At 43.9% G+C, this 17,855-nt stretch overlaps 1 protein-coding gene and 1 long non-coding RNA gene across 2 annotated transcripts in view; both read right to left on the minus strand.

Moving 5' to 3' along the window:
- Positions 1-17,855, minus strand: part of TMEM132E (transmembrane protein 132E) — a 130,613-nt gene that overhangs the window by 39,408 nt on the left and 73,350 nt on the right. The gene's annotated exons all lie outside the window — the stretch shown is intronic.
- On the minus strand, positions 5,888-6,657 carry LOC103093114 (uncharacterized). The gene is made up of 2 exons (XR_463440.3): positions 6,520-6,657; positions 5,888-6,086 (listed from the first exon to the last, which is right to left on the minus strand). It is a non-coding gene; the product is annotated as an uncharacterized LOC103093114 (long non-coding RNA).

The raw sequence follows: 17,855 nt of genomic DNA on the forward strand, positions 1-17,855 counted from the left end.
TTAGAGCTTATCTATAGTCCTGTATTCAGTTCTGGGTACAACACTTTAGGAGAGACCTAGACAAGTTGGGATAGGTCCAGTAGAGACCAATGAGAAGGATGCCATTTTAGGATCAATTGAAGCAATTGGGGGAAGTTTAGCCCAAAGAGGAGACTGCAAGAGAACATGACTGTTTTCAGATCCTGAAGGATTTTTGCCTGAGTAAGATATTAGAATTATTAGAGGGCAGAAGTAGAGCGAATCCATCCATCTATCTGTCCATCCATTCATCCATCCTTTCATCCATCCATCCGTCCATCCATTCATCCATCCATTCATCCATCTATCCATCCATCCATCCGTCCATCCATTCATCCATCCATCCATCCATCTATCCATCCATCCATCCATTCATCCATCCAATCATAAGAACCTATTTTGTCAGGCATTTTGCTAAGCCCTTCCCAAAGCTATCGGGTAATGGTGCAGAGATGTGTACTATAGGATGGGTTCAAGGACGAATCAAACAATTAAACAGAATGGGCTGCTTTGAGAAATGATTAGTTGTCCATCATGGGGTCATGGAGCAGAGGCTGGGTCTATCAATAAACATTTATCAAGCACTTAAATGACACAAGGCATTTAGGTGAATTGTTCTAAAGTCGGGAAGACTCATCTTTCTGAGTTCAAAACCAGTCTCAGACACTTAGTAGCTATGTGACCCTGGGCAAGTCATGTAGTCCTGTTTGTCTCAGTTTCCTCATATGTAAAATGATCTAGAGAAGGAAATGGTAAACCACTCTAGGATCTTTGATAAGAAAACATCAAATGGGATCATTAAGGGTTAGGCAAGACTGGACAAGAACTACACTCTGTATCAGGCATGCTGAATGTCCACCTTGGGGGGATGTTCTAGAAAGGATTATTAGTCAAATATGGACTCTAGAATCCTTTCCAATTGTGAGGTTCTAGGGAGTTTCTAGCAATGCATAATCTAATTTAGGGGGCTCATACTTCATCCTCCTATTTGGAACCCCTTTTAGGATCATGAGATCTTATCTTTAGATAGATGAGATCTCAGAGGCCACTCCTCGATTTCCAGATGAGACACAGAAATGTAAAGTCCAGGAAGTACTGCTAGTACATTTTAACGCATGTCTTTCTGATTCAAACTCCAGAGCCCTATCCATTAGACAACACGGCCTCCCATAAGCATGGGGCTCCTGCAAATTCCTTTCCAAAGTTAAGGGCAGTTCCTCTCCTTCTCTCTTGCTCTTTCCTGGCTCCCCTCCTCCTTCCCTCCTACTTTCTTCTCAGCTGTTCTCTGCTGGCTCCAAGGGTCAGCATGGCCCAAGATTGCAATATTCTTGTTTAGGGAACGTTGGAATGCATCTCCTTCCTCCCACATTACCCAAGAGACATGGAAAGGTGGGGGACACTGGGCAGAAGGTACCCCGCCCACCTGAATTTCTTCCTTCCAGCAGGGAAGAGGAGGACTTGACCGTGACTCATAGCCTTTGGAGATGAGCAGAGAAGAAAGACAGAGAGAGAGAAACACACAGTCACATGCACAGAGAATAGTACGCCAAATGTAAGCCAGCCTTCACCTCAGAAGCCAGAAAGTCCATTCCCAGACACCACCTGAGCCCAGAACTCTGGGAAATAAGTGCCTTATCTCTTAAGGCTACCCAGGGTGCATGATGGGGGAGGTGGGGAGAGATGATGCAGAAGACCTAGAAAGGAAAGACTTCTGGGTCCTGTTTCTGGCTGCCTCTGGATGAGAGAATCTAGCCTAGGAAAGTACCTGTTTGAGGCAGCCCCGGGGGAGAATAATTAGCAAGGCCTTCATTAGTTAACATGGGTGTTTCTTAGCAAATGATGCTGTCACCAGAGTCACCTCTCACCTTGCCACTTCTTCTGGAAATGCTAATTAGCTTTAAAATAAGGAGCTGATGGAAATGGAAGAGCAGGCAGAAGGTGAAGGGGAGGGATGCTGCTTCTTCATGAATGGAAGGACTGGTTACATCTTCAGAATACCCCATCATGACCTCAGCTGTGTCTTCCTTTGGACTCTGAGACTTGGGGTGTACATCGGGCTGGGTTGGGGATCCCTTCAGGGCTATGGGGAATGTAGGTTAAGGCTGGTCTGGGCTTAGAGACAGGAAGGAGGAGGAAGAGGCCTGGCCTTCAGAGAACCCTCTTTGAGTAGGGGGAGACCCTGCTTCTGACCCCCAAGAGCTTCCATTTGGATGGGGAAGTCACAAACTCCCTCCATCGTGGGGTTCCTCATTTGATTAGTAGAGAAAGTCCCTGCCCTCCCAGTGTGAGAGGCTACATCATTTCTTCTCTCAGGGAGCCCTGTAGTCTTAAGTAGAAATGAATCCCTGGCACTAGAGAGCAAGACAGTCTGAGGAGAAGGGCCACATAGACCCCGACTGCCCTCAGGGCACTCTCTCAGCCAGAGGGTAGGGGAGGAGACAGTCCTCAGCTTCTCTACCCACATCCACTCTTGTTGGTGTTACCAAAAAGCCATTTCAGGGCAGGTCACTAATGACAGCTGCAGACCTGGCCCAGGGCCAGGCCCAGGACAATGGACGGGCCTGTTCTGTGTAGTCCCCCTGTGCTCTGGGTGTCTCTAATTCCTCCCTCTCCATTCTATCATCCCCTCTCTGCAGAGTGAGGAGCACATAGTAATGGTAGCACAGGGAGAGCCCTGAGCAAACACTGACTGGCAGACAAATGATGGGCCAGGGACAAGGAGGAGTTGGTCCTGGCTGCCCGGGGAGCATTCCGCTATGGATTGGCCAAAACTGGCGAAAGGAAGTGGAAGGCTGGATCATCCAAGCCCCAAAGGGGTCAAGACACCAGACTGCAGGGTGTCTTCCTCCACAGATCATTCCTAAGGACTATGGTGGGGGGAGAAGGATCATGGGAAGGTTGTCAGCAGCCTCCTATCTGAGCCTTGCACAAGATCTAATGCTTCCTGAGACAGTCTCTCATCTATTTCCCAACCAGTCAACCTGAATTTCTGAGTCTGAATCTCCTCTCCATCACCCGGTACCACAATCCTGCCTTTCCATATCTGCTGCCAGTGTTTGGGGCACCAGGCTGAGAAAGTATGAATGATAGAAGGGGTAACCAAGATCTGATTTCCCCTACCCTGCCTCTCATTGGCAAATGGTCAGATTGGGGTGGTCCAGCTCCTTTTCCAAGGCCATACAATCCAGACACCAAGAAGTCCCATCTGCCCTGGCTGGTGGCAGCTGACAAGCCTGGCCAGGGAGTGGTGGAGGTTGGGGATTGGGCGATCCTGGCAGCAAAGGTCTCCACCACAGGCTCACCCTCGCCCCCATTGTCTGCCCTCTTGGCCAGCTTCTAGAGAACTGGAGCCGATCTGTCTGTGTCATTCCTGATGCCCGAGAAGATGTACCAGGTATCTGTTCAGCCTGACAGGGCTCCCTCCTCTCCCCTGAGTCACTTGGTTTATCACTTTGCCTTTGGCAAGAAGGTCAGAGGAAGGCAAGAGATTCCCATTGGTTGACATCTTGAAGTATGTGCATGTGTCCACCGGTCATCCCCCAGCTGCATTTTGGTTTAGACCCTGAATTATTAACTCTTCCTTGGCCAGGCCATTTCCAGTGATCTCACAGGCTTAGGGGATGTTTGTTGGCTAATGCCAGCTTCTGGGACAGCTGCCCACAGTAGTTTCCCTATGCTCCACCACCGGCAACCCAGCTGAACAACCTCCCCCACCATTGGCACTTGGAGCCCATTCTCACAGAGCTTTACAGTTTATACCAAACCCGTGAGGTTGTTGGACTAGGAGATATTCCCCAAACTCTACATGACATCTCCCGCCTCCATAAATTTGCACAAACTGTGCCTCATGTGTGAAAGGCACTCATTCCCCAGCTGTCTCCCTGTGTTGTCCTCTCCCTTCAAGGCTCAGCTTGGATTTTGTCTTTTCTGGGAAGCCCACCACGATCTCCCACCCAACTCCCCCAGCTCTGCCCTTCACCTCTCTGTTAATTCTTCCTCCTCGGAGTCCTATAGCAGTCATTTCCATCTCTCTTTACTCCATCTTCTTCCTTCCTTCCTCTGCTCTAAATGGATTAAGGCTCCCGTTCTAACCTCCCACAGAACTCAACCTCCTCCCCAACGCCTTCCATATTGTGTCAGGGATTGGATTTGGGATTTTACTGATAGAGGGAACTCCAGGATAAGAAAACACCCTCACAGTCCAAGTGAGCACCTTCCCCGCCAGCGATAACCTTTGAGAGATTAAGCAACAAAGCAAATACATATCAGAGGTGGGTTCTCGCAGCCCTGCCCAACTCCAAAATTGCACCTTACACATAGTTGCTTAAGCTAGATTTATTGAACTGAAAGCACTTATGTATGATTATGTCCACTGTACAGATGGGGAAAGTGGAGGCTAGCACCCAGGTCCTCTGACTCTAAGGCCAGTGCCCTTTCTACCACAACAAAATGAAAAATTGGGAGAACCATAGGATCATGGATTTTGAGCTGGAAGAAATCTTTCAGAAGTCATCTTCAGATTTTTACTGGAGTCTAGAAAAGGCCAGTGACTTGTCCATGGTCACTCCTGAATTTAGTGATGATAATAATAAAATAATAATAACATTTATATAGTCCCTTAATGCTTAATACGTTATATTTAATGCTTAATGTATAAATTATTATTTGTTATATTAATCATTAATAATTTTCAATTAATAAATAATTAATAACATATTATTAATTAATACTTAATAGTTAATACTCAATATTCTCTGAACAGCTGTGTAAGATAAGTAGCACAAATATTGTTATCTCCATTTTATAGATGGGGAAATGGAGGCTCTGAGATATCAAATTCCTTGTCCATTGTCATACAGCTAAGAAGTATCTAAGACAGACTTCGAACCCAGGTCTTCCTGACTGTACCGGTCTAATGCTCTTTCCACTATCTCTCCGGGCTGTCTTTAGGAACAAGTCTGGGCTAGGGAGAGGTCTTCTGATTCCTTTTTGGTCCCCATCTCTCTCACTATTTCCATCTGTCTCTCTCTGTCTGCCTCTCTTTCCTTTCTTTTATTACTCAAACATTTACTAACTACTTAATATGTGCTAGGCCTTGAGGGAGATTTAAAGATGAAAAAGATATGGTTTCTACCTGCAAGGAATTTACAACCAAATAATGATGAGATTTCTATATTGTATTTAAAGTCTGTAAAAGGCTTTCTATAAACTTATTAAAGACTCGCAACAGTCCTCTAAGGCAGGAACTACAGTTATTATTATTACCTTTTAAAATGTATTATTTAAAAATTTATTTAATTATTGTTATAGTTAAAGATGAGGAAGCTGACGTTTAGAGAGATTAAGCGTGTTGCCTCTTGTTACATAGCTAGAAAGTGGATTTAAACCCATTTTCCTTACTCTAGCACCCTGTTGATTATTCTAGATTGACTTTAGGGGGTGAGAAGATGGACACAAATATAATATTATTTAGAATTTCATAAATACATAAAATTCTAAAGCTCTATGAAATTCTATGAGATGGGATAGTAAATAGAGAGACATGCCTTCCATTATCAGAGCGCTTTACAGTTTACAACAAACCCAGGAGGTTGTTGGACTATGAGGTGTTCCCCAAACTCTACATGATATCTCTGGATCCAGATCCTGCCTCTGACATGCACTGGCTAACCCCAACACCTCTCAGTGCTCTGGCCAGATCTTAAGATGGTAGATGACAGAAGAAGAGTTGACTTCCATTGATAGTATGAGTTCTCTTCATCTGGAGCTGCCTACCTCACAGATCTAGCCCTGATTCCTAAAGAATATGTGAGAGTATAAGATGGAAAAGCAGGTTGGCACCATATTGAAAAAAGCCTTGAATGCCACATCAATGAATTCATTCTTTATTTGGAAGGCCATGGGGAGCCATTGCAGATTTTTAAACAGGAGAATGAGATGATTGGAACTCTGTGCTAGGAAGATTACTCAGTCAGAGGCTTGCAGGATGGACAGTGGGAGGGAGAGATTCATAGTCTGGCATGGGTAACCCAGGTGGACTCATCTCTGCACTCATGACTTGATCATTCCTAGAGTTAAAGAAGAAATAGTGAAGGGGGAAAGAATATGATGACATGGGGAGGGAAATGTGGGAATATACAGAGAGGGTTGGGTTTAGGGCAGGAATCAAGGGGGGGTTCCTATGAATTTGGGACTATAACCAGAGTTCTTCCACCTCTAAACTTCAGGGGAATCTCCCTTTCTCCCAAGGAGAAGGTTCAGACGGTGGAGACTTTGGTAATGACAGTGGTGGTGGCTTCCATCCTTCGACTGCTAGGGACAAAGAAACCTTGTGTGTAGTTATAGACTGTTCCCTTGTTTCTGGTTGGACTGATGGAGAGACCCACATCCCATGCCTCATGCAAACACAAATACATATATGCCACACGGACACAGATCACATAAAATGTACATCCACCTTCTAATATAATCCACCACACATGAGTGCACATACACACATACCTGTGAACATAGAAACACTCCTACAGCACCTAGACACAAATACACACACCACTAACACAGGCACACAAGCCACATACAGACATACACTGTCCCTACTATAATACACCTCATTACCTATAGATCACAATCTCACACACAGACAGGACCATCACGCATAGACACATCCTTCACAATCCCCTGAATGCACATAGGCACACATCATATACAATGCTCTCCTTGGAGACATACAGCACCACCCTCATAATCTAGCTCAAATCACACCCCCTGCTTTTAGTATGCTATCTCCTCCTGATGCTTAAATACCTTCATCCTTTGGTCCCATTTATATGGATACAATCATCACGTATGGGCACACAGTAAATCCCCAAACTTTACATATAGATATACATCCATCCCCATACCCCTCCTCCTCCCTTGACACATATACTCAATGTACAAATGGCTTTTCCCTACCATCCCTCTCTGTGTCTGTCTATGTCTTTCCTTCTTTCTCTTTCTCTCTATTTTCTCTCTCTCCCTTTTCCTTTCTTTCTGTCTTTCTTTCCCTCTCTGGGTCTGTCTCTGTCTCTGTCTCTGTCTCTCCTCTTTCTGTCCTTCTCTCCATCTCTCTCTCTCCCTCTTCTTCTCTCTCTCTGTATGCCTCTTTATCTTTAAAGCCCTCTTCCTCTTTCTGTCTCTTTTTGTCTCTGTCTCTGTGTCTCTCCATCTTAAATTCTCTCCATCTCTCTGCTTCTCTGCATCTCTCTGTCTCTCTGTATCTGTCACTCTCTTTTCCTTCTCTATCCTCTCTCTCTCCATCTCTCCCTCCCTCTCTTGGTCACTCCCTGTCTCTCTTACACATACATAGATGCACCCACATACACAAGTGTACATAGCACTCATGGAGTTACATACAGAAACACATCTACCCTTACCCTTTACACATGCTCCAGCTAGATAGGTTCCCTTCCTGCCTTCACCAGCTAACACCTTTGGTGGAAGGAGACTCTTATTCTGGATCTGTCCTCAATGGCCTGGGGCTCTCAAGCTGTCACCCCCTGACCCATCCACCTAAAAGATTTTGCTGCCATATCCTCTTCTCTTTGTCCTGGTCCCTCCTAAAACTTGCCAGTGGATTGCCTCATCTCTTTGGATTCAGTCTCTCTGAGGAGCTGAGATGATGTAGGAGGAAAGATGAACCCAAGAAGATCTGAAGGACATGTCAGAACCTCCAAATCACATTGGATAAATACCTGGGCATCTGGTTCCTTGACTGCTCTGTGAAGCTAGTTCTGATCTTCCTCCATAGATACCACTCCAACCACTTTGTTAGTCCCTGGCTCACAGTTTAGACAGAAAAGTTCCTAATCTAGGGACTCAGTCTCCTGAAGGAGCCAGAAGGAGTCAGAGACAAAGAGAAGGGAAGCCAGGAGTGGAGGTGGGAAGAGAGGCTAGAAAACCACAAGAGACATCTTAGTGAGGGAAGGGAAAAGGAAAAGGAGAGAGGAAGAACCAGAGAGACAGACAAGACAAAAGTGACAGAGATCTCTCAGAAGAAACCAAGGCAGAATCGGGAGAAAGGGAAAGAGAAGAGATGACAGGCAGACAGAGCACACACACACACACACACACACACACACACACACACACACACACACACACACACACACACAGAGTGAAGATAGAATTAGCAGGTGAAAGAGGTGAGCTGAAGAGGAGCTGGGAGGGAGAGAGACTAGATATCAGAGGCTTCCAGAAGGGAAGGCAAAGACAATCCTTGACTCTTCATCAGTGCTGAAAATCAGAGAAGTGGAGAGGAGGGTGGGGGGAGCAGAAAAAGGGAGGGGAGGGGAAGGAGCAAGCGGGGGAGGGGGGATGCTCTCTGTATACCCTAAATGAGTAATGTGCATTATCCTAATTATAGCAGAGGCAAGCTGAGCCTTCCCACTGGTGCAACTGCCTGAATCTCCTAATAAACAATTAGATGAAGGAAAAAAAAAACCACACACACACACACACACACACACACACACACACTGAAAAACAACACCCAAACATGCCAGCCTGGAAAAATCTGTGGGTCTGGAGTGCCAAAGTGGAGAAAGGTGGGCTCTGGGGAGAGGCCTTGGAACCTCCTCCTCCCTGGATTCTCTGATAGAATGAATCCAAGAAATATTTATGCTCTCTAACCTCACCTGGGCATAGACTGCTGCAAGGCAAGCCCTTTATTTCCTTCTGAAAACTGCTCACGTGGCTAAGGAACTTCCAGGTTTACAAAATACTTTCTTTAAAAAGAAATGATGAGCAGGCTAATTAAAAAAAAGCCCATGGAAAGACCACGTGGAATTATGAAAAGTGAAACGAGCAGAACCAAGAGAACATTATATAGAGCAACAGAAATACTGCTTGAAGAATAACTGGTGTGTGCTTGTCTCCAGAGAAAGAACTGATAAACAGAAACAAGCAAGTCAGAGTTATAAATATAAATATATACATATATATATAATGTAAAATAATGCCTTCTCTAGCGTGGGGAGGGGAAGAAGGAAGAAGAGAGGGAGATACCTGGGAATATCGGTGTAATGAACAAATAAATAAGAGGGCCTTTTTAAAGCTCCTGTGAGGGATGGAGCTCTTGTCTTATTTTTTACCCTTAAAACTCTCACAACCTGGACTCAATCTACCTTTTCAGCCTCATTGGATTGTAATACAACTAATCTAATACCATTAAATTATGAGCTCCTTGAGGGCAGAGGCTATCTTTTGCATCCTTTTGTATCCCTGTGTATCACTCAGTTTACATAGTCCCTGGCACATAGTAGGTGCTTGATATTTATTGATTAGTGAATTATCATACAATATTTCCCTGCTCGGATATCTGGCCAAACTAGTCTTATCACTGTTTCTCCTACAGGATGCAACATCTCCAGTCCCTGGTGTCTTGGCACAGGCTGCCCCATGCCTGGAATGCTCTCTTTCTTCAAGGCTGTCTTTTAAAATCCCTAGTTTTCTTCCTGGCTCATTTCAAACACTGCCATCTCCTGATTACCACCACCCCACCTCCCTCCCACCTGCTTGAATGCCTTCCTTCCCAATGTATTATAATGGGGAGGGGAGTTTGTTCTTGAGGGGTTAAGATTTTCAGTATGGAGAGGGGAAAAGAGTGGAGACCCCCCTTCTCAAAGCAGGGTACAGGGGAGATAGCTGATGTTTAGGGTTGGCTCAGAGAAAGGAGAGGGGGTTTAAAGATTTTTCCCCTTCTGCCTTCCCTCCTTAGCTAAAGCTGCTCTCCCCAATTCACTCTTGTCTTTCTTGTCCAATTCATCTTGCCCCTCCTCCACTACTCAAGACCAAAGGGTCTCCCTTGATCTGTTCACTCACACTCAGCTTGGTGAACAGATAACTTTTAATATCAACTCAATCGTGCAATACAAAAGGAATAATGGGCAGGGAAGAATGGGAAAAGGAAAGTGGGAAAAGGGGGGGGTCCCTGTCTCTATCTAAACCCTTTCCCTTCCCTCCTCCAGTTTAGGGGGAACTCAGGCCTTGACAGTCTGAGCTCCCTGAGAGAAAGTCAGGTTGAATTGCCCCTGGGCAACAGGAGCTGAGGTAAAGCCTGCTCAGGTTTCTCTTCAGAAAGTCCCTTCAATGGGGAAGTGTTAGGGGGAAAGATTTCCAGTCACTAGCAGGAAAAGTGGGTAACCCTCAGGAGAAAGTCTTTTCCCACCTTCTGTCTTTGGCTTCTCAAGACCAAGAGCAACCAACTCCTCTACCAGCCAGAGTCTCCTCCTCTGACAGATTCCACTCCCTTGGAGCCCCTCCCCCATTGAGGTGATCAATTTCACACACTCTTCAGCCTGGCACTTTTTCTTTAGTGCCAGCCTCTGTCACACCAATCACCTGATATCTATCTGATCATATGTTCATGTGGTATCTTTTTCTTTCTCCCTGGAATGTAGACTCTGGAGTATCTCCACATTTGTCCTCAATGCCTTAGCTTATTGTAGGTCCATGGTAAAGGCTTGTTGACTGCCCTTGGGTTTTCTGACTCCAGATCCTGATTCTTTCCCATAGAACTATGACCTGCAGTCATGAAGATCCAAACACTCAATACCTGTGTGACCCTGGGCAAGTCACTTCACCGTGTTTGCCTCTGTTTCCTTATCTGTAAAATGAGCTGGAGAGGGAAATGGCAAATGACTCTAGTATCTTTGCCAAGAAAACCCCAAACAGCATTCATGAAGAGTCAGACATGACTAAAAGTGATTGAACAACATGCTTCTTCTCAGTACGACTAGCTTTCTATTACATTTCCCACTACTGACTCCTCCAAGGCATGAATTTTTCAGTGCAAGAGTATTTATTCTTATGATGTAGTTATGTGTATATATTATCTCATCTTCCTTCTCTTCTCCTACCCCCAATACTTACCACAATCATCACTTCCAGAGGGCCTGTCTTGTTTTATTTCTTTTCTCCCCAATTTAATATCCTGAGGGCCTTGAATACAGTTGTCACTTTTTAAAAACATGAAATCAAGGAGCAACTAACTGGGGAAAATGTGGTCTCAGATACTTCCTAGCTGTCTGACCCTGGGTAAGTCAATCAACCCCCATTGCCTAGCCCTTATTTCTTTGGAACCAATATATGGTATTGATTCCAAGATGGAAGGTAAGGGTTTAAAAACAAAACAAAACAAAACAAGAAACCAAATTTATGATTTTATTGGCATAGGAAACTCCCAGTAAGGAAATTCTCTCTAGCAATGTAGACTGATGCCTCTTCTGTATCTTATAGTTTTAGAGAGCTGGGATATTAAGTGACATGCCTAGAGTCACATGATCATTAAATGTCAAAAATGAGCCTTGAAGGGAAAGTTAGGTGGCTCAGGAATAGAGAGCCAGGTCTGGCGTTGGGGGTCTTGGGTTCAAATATGGCCTCAGACACTTCCTGGCTGTGTTAGCCTAGACAAGTCACTTAACCCCAGTTGCTTAGCCCTTATCCCTCTTCTGCCTTAGAATTGATATTTAGTATTGATTGATTCTAAGCCTGAAAATAAGAATTTTTAAAAATGGGTCTTGAACCCATGTTTTCCTAATTAGGAGGCCAGCTTTCTACCCATGGGGATACACTGCCTCAATGCTTAATAAATGTCTTCATGGAATGGTTTGTTCTAAATCATTTTCCCCAGGGGATCAATTGGAACCCTCTTTTCCCACTCCCTTTTGAAGATGACTTCACCTCCTTTATTGAGACAACTAAGGCTAACCACTATGAGCTCACCTACCTCATCTCCTCCACACTTTATCCCCTCTCTGCCTCTTCCCCTCTTCTCTCCTCTTTCTCCCTGTTCATAGAACATGGTAGTCCATGGTGGTTTTCTGGTTAAAACAAACCCCTTCCCTGCCATGCCTTAGGTTTTCCTGAATCTTTGTATCTTCCCAGAGATCCTAGCTCCTTCTCAGAATGGTCTTTGGTGTGAGGACTTTCTTTATTGTCAATTTCTAAGCCTTTACTGATCCCTAACCCCCAACTGGGAGGTTCAAGATCTAATCCCATCTTATCCCTTAAATGTACCTGGTTCCCTGAGTTCAGAGATCTGTCTCATCAGGCTCCCTAAGTGCCTTTTAAAAGCTCTCCTCTGCTAATGTCATTGTAATTGAATGCCCAGTTACAGCATCTGCTTCTCTTCCCAGATCACAAGGGCTGGTTTTCCAGGGGGTTATTTACAATGCAAGTAGAAGATAAGGATTCAGAAATCTCATCTTTGGTACAACAATTAAAAAGGGACATTTAAAAATTCCCTGTTATTCCCAGACTTCTAGGTCAGTTATTTTCATCTCTTCCTGATCCCATTTGGGTTTTCTTGGCCAAGATTCTGACGTGGTTTGCCATTTCCTTCTCTTCATTTTACAGATGAAGAAACTGAGGCAAATTGGGTAAAGTGACTTACCTAGGAAGTCGCCCAGAGAGTATCTGAAGCCAGATCTGAACTTAGGAAGATGAGTCTTCCTGACTCCAGGTCTGGCACTCTATTGCATCACTTTGTTGCTTCATTCCCAGTGTAGGCAATCCCTAATCTTTCTAAGCCTGGAGCTCCAAGCTATAGAATCTAGCCCCACTCCTGGACCACAAAAAAGTATGATGATGGTCATTCCTGAGGATCATATAAAGTATATGTACAGGGGCAGGTAGGTGGCTCAGTGCATAGTCAGGCCTGAAGAAGGGAGGTCTTGGGTTCAGATCTAGCCTCAGATACTTTCTAGCTGCATGACCCTGGGCAAGTCATTTAACCCCGACTGTCTAGCTCTTACTACTCTTGTGCCTTGGAACCAATTTTTGATTCCAAGACCGAAGATAAGAGTTTTTAAAAAGTATATAGGTATACCCAAAGAGGAAAAAGGCCTGCATGTATAAAATCTTACAATAGCTTTTTTTTTGTGGTGGCAAAGAATTGGAAACTGAGGCAATATCAATTCAGGAATGGTAGACCAAATTAAGGTATATAAATGCAATGGAATACCATTGTTCTGAAGGAAATGATGAAGGAGATTGTTTCAGAGAAACTTGGGAAGACTTATATGAACTAATGCAGTGTGAAGTGAATAAAACCAGGATAACAATCTATACTTTAATAAAAATATTGTAATGAACGTCAACTGTGAAAGAGTTATTGACTCTGATCAACATAAGGACCAACCACAATTCCAAAGGACTCATGATAAAATACACAGCCACCTCCAGATAGAGTAGATAATCTCAGAGTACAGATTGAAGCATATTCTCTCTTTCCTTTTCTTGCATTTTTTTTTGTGTGTGGGAACATGACTTAATGCAGACATTTGTTTTGTATGCCTGTACATATTTGTAGTGAATTTTGTCTTTCTTGCCTTCTTAATAAGTGGAAAGGGGAGAAGAGAAGGAGAGAACTTAGAACTAAAAAAAGAATGATAAGTTTTGGGGCTTAAACAAAGTAATTCTAATTAAAACAAAAACAAAATTAAGTATATGTGTATGGGGAATGTAAAAAGAACTACCATGGGAATAGAAAGTTAGAGTGAGGACATTTTAAATCTTTCTTTGTCCTGTACTTCTTTAGCAAAACTCAAGTGAACTCTATGGCCATTTCTCAGATTTTTAAAATTCATTAAATAAATTTGCATAGAATTCTAAAGGAAATCCATTACAGTAATATAAAATTATCAAAATATTTTTAGGAACAAAAGTAAAATCAAGTTTACAGACCTAAGGTTAAGAACTTCTGCCTTAGAAGTCACTTAGTACAACTTCTTCATGTTACAGAGGAAGAAACTGAGGCCCAAAGAAAGGTATTATGGCATTTTCAAAGTGTAGTCTGGGGATCTCTGGAGGAGAGATATTTTAAGGGGGTCCTGAAGGTCAAAACTGTGTTCTTTTTCTTTTTTTAACTCTTTTTTTCTGCCTTAGAATCAATCCTAAGTATTGGTTCTAAGGCAGAAGAAGAGCTCACATCTCCAAGTGTCTGTTAGACATCTTGAACTCATCTTTCCCTTCAAACTCTTACCCCCCTTCCCAACTTCCCCATTACCATCAAATGAAACATCATCCTCTGTTTCCCAAGTTTGCCACCTAGAAGTCACCCTCAATTTCTCACTGTTTCTCACCCCTCATATGGAACCCATTGCCAAGACTTTTCGATTTCACCTTTGCAACAAACATCTCTGGAATATGCCTCCTTCCCTACCACCCTGGTGTAGACTCTCATTTTCCTACGCCTGGACTATTTGCTTCAAGTCTCTTGACCCTCCAGTCCATCCTCCACTCAGCCATCAATGAGGAGAAGAAGAAGGAAGTAGAAGGAGGAGGAGGAAGAGAAATGAATGGAGAGGACATTGAAGCTTGAGTGGAGGATGGGACTGGAAGGTCAAGAAACTTGAGGCAGCTGGATCATGTCACGTCCTCAGTAAACTCTAGTGGCTCCCTATCATCTTCAGGACTGAATATCCAATCCTCCATTTGTCTTTTAAAATTTTCACAGCTGGGTCCTCTTCCTACCTTCCCAGGCTTCATAGAACTCACAGCTCCCCCCATATACTCCTACTGGCCTCTTTGCTAGTCTGTGAGTGAGACCCTTCATCTTTTGGATCTTGGCACTTTCTCTGGCTGTTCCCCATACCTGGAAAACTCTCCTTCCTCATCTTCACCCCTTGGTTCCCTTTGAGCTCCAGTTCAAACTCTACCTTTTATAGGAAGCCTCTTCCAGTCTGCCATTGCTCCAGTACCTTCTGTTTAGTGATATTTCCCATATATCTCATGTGTCACTTGTCTGGATGTTGCTATTAACAAACTCTCTCCATAATTAGATCTTGAGCTCCTCAAAGACAGAAATGCCTGTCTTTTGCCTTTTTTGTATCCTTGGTGCCTAGCACAGTGCCTGGCACATATTGAGAATTTTTTACCCCTCTACCTTCCATCTCAGACTCAATATTGTATATTGATTCCAAGGCAGAAGATCAGTAAAGGCTAGGAAGTGCCTGTGGCCAGATCTGAACCCAAGACCTCCTGTCTCTTAGGCTTGGATCTGTATCCACTGAGCCATCTAGCTACCCCCATTAGTGTTTATTCAAAGACAGAAGAGCAGCAAGGACTAGGTAAATTGGGTTAAATGACTTGCCCAAGATCACAGAGTTGGGAAGTATCCAAGAGGCCAGATCTGAATCGAGGTACTCCTGACTCCGGGTCTGGTACTCTATCCACTATGCAACCTACCTGTCCTCAAAATATATTTACTAAGACTCATATAGACTAGTGTAGAGCAAAGTGAATACAACCAGAAGAACAATACACACAGTGACTGCTGTAACATCAGTGAAAAGTTCGCTAAAATAAAGTTTGGCTCTGGGTAATGAAATATAGGGCACTTAAGCAGGGCAGTGGCCCTGGACTGAGGAAAACTCATCTTCCCAATTTCAAATCCGGCCCTGGATACTTACTATGTGACTCTGGGCAAGTCATTTAATTCCATTTGCCTCAGTTTCTTCATCTGTAAAATGAACTGGAGAAGCTACTCCAATATCTTTACCAAGAAAATACCAAATGGGGTTTCAAAGAGTCAGAAATGACTGAAACGAGTGAACAACAACTGGTTATAATTATATAATATCTATAATTACATATTGTAATATATAATTATATAACTAATTATTGTGATTAATACTGGCCTTGGAAACAGATGGTCAAATAAGCCTCTTTCCTTTGAGCATAGAGATTGAGAGACCATGGGTGCGGGGTAGGGAGATGATCTAATTCTATACTTATATTTTACTGAGGAGGAAACTGAGTCTCGAAGTGAGGAAGTGACTTGGGTTCAGGATAGGGTTAGTCACAAAGTCAGGGAGTTAGCTCAGAGTCACACAGCTGGTGGGTGAGAGACAGAGTTCTGTCCTTTACTTCTTGGTACAATGCCAGCTCCACTGGGCAACACTGCCCTCATGGCCAAAAGTTCAAGGCATTCATTCTTAATTGCATGGGCCCAGCCATCATAGTCCTTTGTGTGAGTTCAGTAGTTCAGGGACATCATCGAGGGTCTTAGGGATCCATTTCCAGGTTACTTCCTCTTATTCCTTAACAAGGGGCATGGATAAATTCCCCAAAGGCTAGAAATCAGATGACTAGGAGGTATTTGGTAGTAGAGCACTAATAATGGGGTCAGGAAGATTTGAATTAAAATCTGACCTCAGAAACCTGCTAGCTGTGTGAATTTGGGCAGGACACCTAATCTTTTCTGCCTCAGTTTCCTTATCTGTAAAGTGAGCTGGAGAAGGAAATGGCGAATCACTCCAGTATCTTGGCAAGAAAATACCAAATGGGGTTCCAGAGAGTTGGCCACAACTGAAATGATTGAACCACAAATAACAAATGATTTACATTAAGCACAAACCCAAACTGGACTGTGATGGGTTATAGGAGATAAAGAAAAGAGGAAAAAGATCCCAGGTCTATCATTTTCCTTTGGTGTCACCTTAGGTAAGTCACTTTCTCCCTTTGGCCCTCAGGCTTCCTCGTCTGTAAGATATGGAGGTTGGATTTTGTGACCTTGAATGTCTCTTGTTTTATAAAGTAGAGAACCATCTCCCTTTTGGACCCAGGAGGAGAGCCACAGATTCCAGTCTTACCCAGAACAAGGCATGAGCTGCTCCTGGAAAGCAAAGGAATGAGGGCCCTTTTCATCCTGAAGCTGTATCCTCCCAAAGGGCCCAAGTAACTCTCAGGGAGTGGATTATACCAAGAATTTCCAGCTCAATATCTCTGAACTTTAAGCCCCTGAGAAGAAGCAGTCAGGCAAGAGAAGGGATTAGAGAGAACAGAGATGGATGGTAGTAGTCTCTCGGTAACCGAGGATGACGATTGTCTTTGTGCGTTTTCATCTATGGTGTATGGTTATCTCCCCAGGCTACTGAGACCTGGGTGGGGAGGGAGGAGTGTGAGTAGGTAGGAAAAAAAGAACAAATGAAAGATATTTTAAGGGAGCAATCTGAATGGAAGAGCACACACTTCCCAAGTGAGTACCTAAGTAAGCATCTTGGGTTCAATTTACCGGGCCCCAAACAGTGCTTCTCCATCAATCCATGGCCCCTTCCCCCCAGTCCAAGCCAACTCCAAATGCTTTCTCTTCTGGCAGCCATCCCAGATTACCTGGACCCAGGTAGGATCATTTCTTAGTTGGCTTTGCAGTCCCATAGCCCTGGAATAAGCTTGCCCTAATGTCATTTGCAGGGCTCCTAATCGTTTTCCAGAGAGTCAGAACTGAAAGAGGGACTTAGAGCCCCATCATCTTACAGATAGAGAAGATTGAGGTTCAAAGTGGGGAAGTTACACATCCAAGGTCACACAGATGGTCAGAGGCAGGACCAGGAGTAGAACACAGGTCTTCTGGTTGCTTGATCTAGTGCTCAAATGTGTTTCTTTAATTAGATGGGAAGCTCACTGAGGGCAGGAATTATATTTCTTTCACTAGACTGGGCTCTCTGTGAAGATAGGAATGGTAAAATGAGGATAACAATAGTACCTACTGCCCAAGATTATTGTGAGGATCAAATGAGATCTCCAAAGTTTTAAGAATCTATATAAATAGAGGGCAGCTGGGTAGCTCAGTGGATTGAGAACCAGGCCTAGAGACAGGAGGTCCTAGGTTCAAATCCGGTCTCAGCCACATCCTAGCTGGGTGACCCTGGGCAAGTCACTTGACCCCCATTGCCTAGCCCTTACCACTCTTCTGCCTTGGAGCCAATACACAGTATTGACTCCAAGACAGAAGGTAAGGGTTAAAATAAAAAAGAATCTATATAAATGCTATTATTTTTATTGTTTTCCTCATG

The sequence above is a fragment of the Monodelphis domestica genome, chromosome 2 (genome assembly GCF_027887165.1).
Source record: "Monodelphis domestica isolate mMonDom1 chromosome 2, mMonDom1.pri, whole genome shotgun sequence".
NCBI classification, from domain to species: Eukaryota; Metazoa; Chordata; class Mammalia; order Didelphimorphia; family Didelphidae; genus Monodelphis; species Monodelphis domestica.